General features: G+C 34.7%; 1 non-coding gene across 1 annotated transcript; it reads left to right on the top strand.

Annotated features, from left to right (window-relative positions):
* Positions 1-2,525: 2,525 nt before the first annotated feature.
* LOC145110438 (small nucleolar RNA R71) lies at positions 2,526-2,633 on the top strand. Its single transcript, XR_013709815.1, has one exon. It is a non-coding gene; the product is annotated as a small nucleolar RNA R71 (small nucleolar RNA).
* The last annotated feature ends 4,717 nt before the right edge of the window (positions 2,634-7,350 follow it).

Here is a 7,350-nt window from a genome sequence, read left to right as displayed (position 1 = left end):
ACGACATGGTAAAGCAACGCCACATCATGGTGTCATGTTTTAAATCATCATGATCACAAAATATAATTTTCCCACGACGTGGTCGAATGATGCCACGTCGTGGTAATAGGTTTGATGCAGTCGTGATAAAACCGAATACCACGATGTGGTGATGATGGACATGTCATGGTGTCTTCTCAGAATGTCTTCAATAGTGAAAATAATTCAACGACTCTTCTTAATGCTTATTACCATTCCCGATCTTTCCTTTCTGTAAAATCCTTTCAAAAACTCTTTCTTCATCAAGTGGGAAACACTTATTAAAAAACAAGGTCTTTAATTGTAATCTTCACAAATTACATGACTTCTTCTTCCATTAAGCTCCTTCATTGCTTCACTTTCTTACTACACTGCAAACAATGATCAAAATAATAGAGAAAAATATGATCATTTGGCTAAACTAAAAATAAAAACTAAAACCAAAAAGAAATCAAAAGGAAAAGAAAATGCAAACTCTTAAAAATCGGGTTCCTTCCCACTCTACGTTGTTGCGGTTGGGAGTGGGATCTCCATTTTTTCCTTTTGCTCTTTCCACTTATGTTTGTATGCTTAAACCCTTCTGATGTATTCCTTCTTCTTTTGAGTAGTGCCTTGTCTATGTTTACGCTTCACCCCTTTATTCTTACCTTTCACTTTTTTACTCTTCTTCTCATCTATCTCCATCTTGATCATTTTTGGCTCCTCTAATTCCTTACCCATGTCTTCATCAATTATCTCAATTCTTCATACAAATCATCTTCCACTTTATCACTTGCCTCTTCCACTTGAGCCTTATGTGTAGTGAACGTGATCACCTCAAATGTCATAGGAAATGAGGCTCTTGGTTTAGAACATTTGAAATTTGCAAAATGAGGCTTCTCCTAAATATTTTATTTACTCTTCCATCATCTTTTAAATTTCAGATAGATCATCAAAATCTTCTTCCATACCATCCATCTTTGACACGTCATCTCTTGGCATTTCATGACTTACTTTTGGACTCATCTCGAAAGTAATTTCTTCACATGCGACACGAACTGTGAGATTTGAGTCGTGGATGTCAACAAGAGCTCTTGAAATACTCAAGAATGGTAATTATAGGAAGGTCTTCTTCTTTTTTCATATCCAATACCACAAATCAACCAAAAAAACAAATTTTCCCACCTTCACTAATAAATCTTCAATGATTCTGTGTGGGTTAGTGATTGTGTGATCTGCCATTTTGTTTTTCATCGTTGTGTCTTAGAGCCATAGTAGACTAAGCTTCTTGTAGAAATAATATGGAATAAGATTTATGCTTGCCCCCGATTAGGCTAAAGCATTTATAAAAGTATAATTGCTAAATTCACAAGGCAAAGTTAGTTGGCCCAGATCTCCCATTTTGATTGGTAACCCATTGATAACCACAACTGAACATAAATCAATAACACAATGGTTGATGCTTTTTCCAACTCCTTCCTATTAGTCATAACATCTTTTGAAAACTTTGGAAGTTTAGCTATTGACTTCAAAATGGAGCATTTATCGAGAGTGGGAGCACTTGTTCCATAAACTTCTTTTGTTTGGGCCCCAGAGAATGCTTAATGGCTTGAGAAGGGAATGGAAAAGGAGGATGATACAAATTTAAAAGAGAAAAATTCCTATCCTCTCATGACCACGACGTGGCGAATCATAAGAATGTGATCCACATTTTGCTCTTTTAGCTTTGGGATTCCTTTCTTCCAAACACGAATCGGGCATGTTAGTAGCTATTTCATGGATCATAAATGGATCATAATGAACTTTCTCTTCAATGTAAATTGTCGTGACACGAGGTTGCGGTTTTTGGTCCTGATTTCAAGGTGGTAATCTCTGATTAACAAGTGTTGTTAATTTCCCAAGTTGAGTCTCTATGTTCTTGATGGAAGCTTGATGTTTCCTCACATTAGCATAAGTAGCATCATTCCTTTTTTTAGGCTTCCATAAACCTATGAAGCACCGACTCAAAATCCATTTTCTTCTTAGGTGGTGGTTGTTCTTTTTGGTAAAAATTTTGACCAGTTTGTCTAAATTTCTCATCTTTTTGCTTCTTGTACTATTCATATGGCAACCACTCCTTTTTGGGCTTCTTCCAATCTTCATCAAATCGATCACACCTTGAGTAGTAAACTTGTGCTGTTCGATTACCATTCTCATCTAGATCACAATACTTAGTCAAATGTGGCGCACCATAATTGCCACAACCAACTCTTATTGCATGGATTGATTAATCCATCTTTGTCATCCTTCGATCCATATTCTATAACTTTCCCAAAACCACAACCATGTTCTCATTCCCTCCATCTCCTTTACCTTTATTAACATCCTCTTATGGGTTATGATACTCACGTGAGTTCCTCGCAAACTCTTCATTCAACTCTTTCATAATGGCCGGTTCCTTCTTCATCATTGGTCTATGAGAGTCAAGTAGTTGCCTTGTTGTGACATTCACTCTATCAAAGAAAATGGACACTTCTTGTTGGACATTGAGATCATGTTGAGGACAACTTCTAAGAAAACCCTTGTATCTCTCCCCAGGCTTTATATAAGGGCTCCCTAAACTCCTGTTGAAAATTCTCAATTTTTTTCGTGAGCTTTGAGATATTTAAAGGTGGACTAAATTGCTCAGTAAAAGCATCATGAAGATTTGCCCACGTACTAATGGATCTGAGTGCGAGTGATTTCAACCAAACCATAGCTTCACCGGTGAATGTCACCGAAAGCATCCTAAGTAACACAGATTCTCTTGGCATGTTAGGAACATTGAAGTAATTTTTGCAATGTCCTTTACTTCATCATTATGCTTGAAAGCGTCTTCATATTCTTTCCCGACGAAAGGTATGTCCTTGAGCATTGATAGAATATGCCCCTTGAGCTCAAAAATTCTTTTAGCTGGTATCTCATGTGGTACAAGATCGGGTCCATTATCTTCACATATCCTCTTCTTGTAATCCCCCATAGTCATTCTCGTGATATCCGCTATCTCTTCAACCTCATTTTTAATCTCTACGTCCGAACCTTCTTCGGTGGATGTTTATGTCTTGAATCATATTCCCTTCTTGTCAGGCGTCCTCTCGAAACTTTCAAATCCTTTTTCCGATTGAAAAGTGTTTGTTGACTCGTCGACTTTCTTGTTCTTATTTTTGTGAAAAGCTGATTCTGGATCTTGAAGTGGAGGAACTATTGGAGGTTTAGATCCACAGCTTATAAATCACTTCAATAAGAGAAAAAAACAAAACAGAAACACATAAAAGGAATAAAAATCACTAAAGTGAAATTTTATTGAGACGTAACCGCGACGCGGTAAATATGAATACAATGTGGTTGCTATTCAGAAAGCAAAGTAAATGCGGAAAAATAATTTTTTGTGGTTTTTAGCCCACAAAAAGGATCGAGTAACTAAAAGCAATTAAACTATAAATCAAATAAGTCCTTCCCTAACAACGACACCAAAAACTTGATAGGCATAAATATATCTATAAGTTTTAAAATTATAACCTAACAAAACTCTACTAACTATGCACTTATAGGCAGTGTACCTAATCAAATTATATAATAGCTCAAGTAAGTGAGGTGTCGAACACATGGACCAGAATTCAAAAAAATAAAGTAACAACTTCTAATTAAACTAATAAACAAACAATGATTGAGGCGGGGGGGGGGGGAGTTTACTGATTTTGCAAGATTAGAAGAACTTAGTATCAACTAACAATTAAGCAAGCAAAGAAAACAAATTAACATCAAGAATTAAAAGAATACTTCTGCTTAGATCCAATTTCACCTTCTCCTATGGTTGATTTCTAATGGATGGATTACATTGATTACCAATTTGTTAACTAGCTATTATAATCATATATCTAGGCCTACCAATTTATGAATTACTAAGCAATGATCATGCACAAGTTAAACACCAAATTGACAATAAGCACAAAGTGGACTACGAATGATAAAAGTTATTTTCATATGATCAAGTTAAGCAACCAATTAAATTAAGATTATTTATCCTCTTTAACACAGTTAAAGATACTAGCTTTAATTCCTTTATCTAATAAGTGATTAATCCTAGCTCCAATAATTTAATGATCATAAACAATTAAGGAACACATTCATTGAATTAGAATGATCAACTATCACACAAAATCTGATTTGTAAGCAATATAAACTAGAACTAAAATGTGCTCAGGTTTAGATTATCAAACACAAGTAAAATAAAATAATAAGCATCCAATAATTGAAATAAACACATATGGATTAGGTTCATCTTAACCAACAGAAATAAAAGGTTTTTAGCCTCTCCTTGTAGCAAAAAACACACAAGATCCATGTAAAATAAGGTAGACATAAGTAATTATTAGCAAACCAAATGGATCTATATAGAAATCTTATAAATCTTCTTCAATCCTTGAGCTTCACTTGATTTTCGATTTTCTTCTCAGTTTCCAACGATTTTCAGTCGTAATTATCCTCAGAAAACCGATTATTACCTTCCTCATTCGAGATAATGTTTAGGAATTTATAATTTCCTAAAATCGGTTCACCACGTCGTGGTTAACCGTCACCGCGATGTGGTCCTCGTGTGTATCCCATATTATCCAAGTTAGATGATTGGTAGAGAATTTTCCCTTCACCACATTGTGTTTGAGGATCACCACGACGTGATCTTTAGTCTTCAAGTCTTCTTTTTCCGTTTTCCTGCTTCTAGCTCCATGTTTGCTTCCTTTTTATTCTGAGCAAGTCTTTACATCTACAAAAGATATTTTAAACATAATAAGTACATTTTGTTCCAAAATAAACATAATTGTAGCTAAAAGTATTATAAATATACATTAAATATGTAGTTAAATAAGTACATATATATATATATATATATATATATAAATATATATATATATATATATATATATATATATATATATATATATATATATATATATATATATATATATGAAATATAACCAATAGTTAATGACATTCGTCACTCTTTCCAACATTTACAAAAAAAATTATGATTCCAATCATTGTTAACATAGTTATGTTCAAACAACATTCGTCACTCTTTCCAACATTTACAAAATTATGATCTAATCCGTTGATTTTTTCGTAATGATGAGTATGGTTTACAAAATTGGCATCTTCGTTGTCATTCGATGGACATTAAACGCTATAATTGGCGATTTCTCTCTCTACTTATACCGGGATTTTTCAAATTCAAATATTAACCGTTGGAATTCCTTTATCCATATACATACCCTTTTTCGTACCCATTTACCTTATTACACACTCAAATTAATCTTTACGAAAATACCCAAAATTCTTCAAATCTTCATAGTTGTTCTTCATGATCGTACTCAAATTTTCATCAATGGTGGTTGTTAATGAAAATGTTTTATTCATGGACCACTCTGCGTCTTTAGTTAATCTATCCATCATTGCAATACAAATAGCTGCTGATTTGGACTCATCGAAGTACCCTATAACCGTTCAACCAATTATCGAATGTCTCAATGTATCAAATTTGAAGAAGGCTTTGACACACTTTGAAGAATTTCATATATCTACTTTGATCCTTTCCTTGTAACCGTAAGGGTCGAAATTATATTATAAGGTGTCGAAATGTAATGTTATTTTACAAAGGCATATTGTGTCGAAACTAGAAAGCTTAGTCCTTTGTAATTTTTTTGTATGCTTTACTGTTTTCCTATAAATAGGAATTGTTACTTAGAGTTAGATAAGAGTTTTGGGAGTCTGTCTTGTCTATTCTCTCTTTGTAATCGTGAAGCATAATTGAGCTGAAACAAGATCTTATTTACTCCCGGTGTTCTTAATTCTCGTTACTCTGATTTTACGTTGAATTACTCGACTCAATACTTCATCAATTGGTATCAGAGTAGGAATCATATCTCTGCGATCTGATCTTCATTCTGAATCAAAAGGTTTTTTAATCAAATTCTGGATTCAAAAATTTCTGCGCCTTTTGTTTTGAAAATCGTTATTGATCTACAGTTGTGATTCGATCTGCAACTGATTTGTTGAATCGAGTGTTCTGTTTGAAATCTCTAATCGTTTCAGCTTATTTTTTCCAAATACTCTTAAGTTTTTCTGAAAAATTCATCCGTACGTTCATGGCTAATTTCAACCTGAACTCAATGACATCCTATTCTCATCTACTAGGATCTTCAACTAAGATTCCTATGCTCATTCCTGAATACTATGATCAGTGGGTTGATCACATGCAAGACTACTTAAACGGGCTGGATGAGGAGCTCTGGTCATGTATTACTGGAAATGGTACTCCTCCACCAAATGTTCAAGCAATTGGATCTTCATATGAGACTTCAAGTGTTACTGATCAATCTGATAGGCTGAAGAACCTTGAGAAAAGATGTATGAGAGAATTGTGTGGTGCATTACCTCCTGTTGTGTACAACTATGTCAGAAGTTGTACAACTGCAAAAGATATCTAGAACAATCTCAAAGAAAAGTTTCAAGGAAGCGAAAAGACTAAGATCGATTTTGTAAAACACTGGTTGATTGAATTGAAAGAATTCAAACAAAAGGATGGTGAATCGATAGAAGATTACTATGATTGGTTAAACGAAATAATCTACAAGTTTAATTGCCATGGAATCACTCGAACAACCATGGAGTTCAATTTGACATTCATCATGGGTATGCGCAAAGAATGGAGGAATGTGGCATTGATGGTGAAAACTCAGCAGAGTTTCGATACTTTGACACTTAATGACTTATACAATCTGCTAAAAACTCATGAAGGAGAAGTTAATGAAATTGCTGAGGAATCGAAAATAAGTCTTGGAGGACCATTAGCTTTGATGTCGAAAGTTAATGAGAAAGAATCAGTCGAAAAGGAAGATTCTGATAATGAAGATCCCGACTCCCAGGAACTTGAGGGGTAAAAGGCTTGCAACAAGAAGGCGTCTTTGGATCCGGCATCCATTCAGTGTTAACGACCATTTGGAGGCGGAGTCTAGACCGACCGTTGAGTACGAGACATACTTTCTTTAACTACGAGGTGAGTCTTCTCACTATACTTACCTGAGTGGTAATACTATGTGATTATACTGAGTTATGTGATATATTAGGCATTCTGTCTTTGCGATTTATGTTGTATATTATTTTGTGCCTTAGTGAGCTAGGACTAGAGGGTCCAAACCGAGATGTGATACCGGAGGGTCCTCATTGAGATACAGGACTGGAGGGTCCAACCCGAGCTGTGAGACCAGAGGGTCCTTATTGAGATATAGCCATGAAAGGCTAATTATTTGTGTGTGGTATTTTAGTGTTACACCACCG

This window comes from Lactuca virosa, chromosome 4 (assembly GCF_052849685.1).
Source record: "Lactuca virosa cultivar CGN04683 chromosome 4, Lactuca_virosa_CGN04683_v6, whole genome shotgun sequence".
Lineage (NCBI taxonomy): Eukaryota > Viridiplantae > Streptophyta > Magnoliopsida > Asterales > Asteraceae > Lactuca > Lactuca virosa.
Note: the sequence above shows the minus strand (reverse complement) of the source record. Positions and strands in the feature narration are given on the sequence as shown.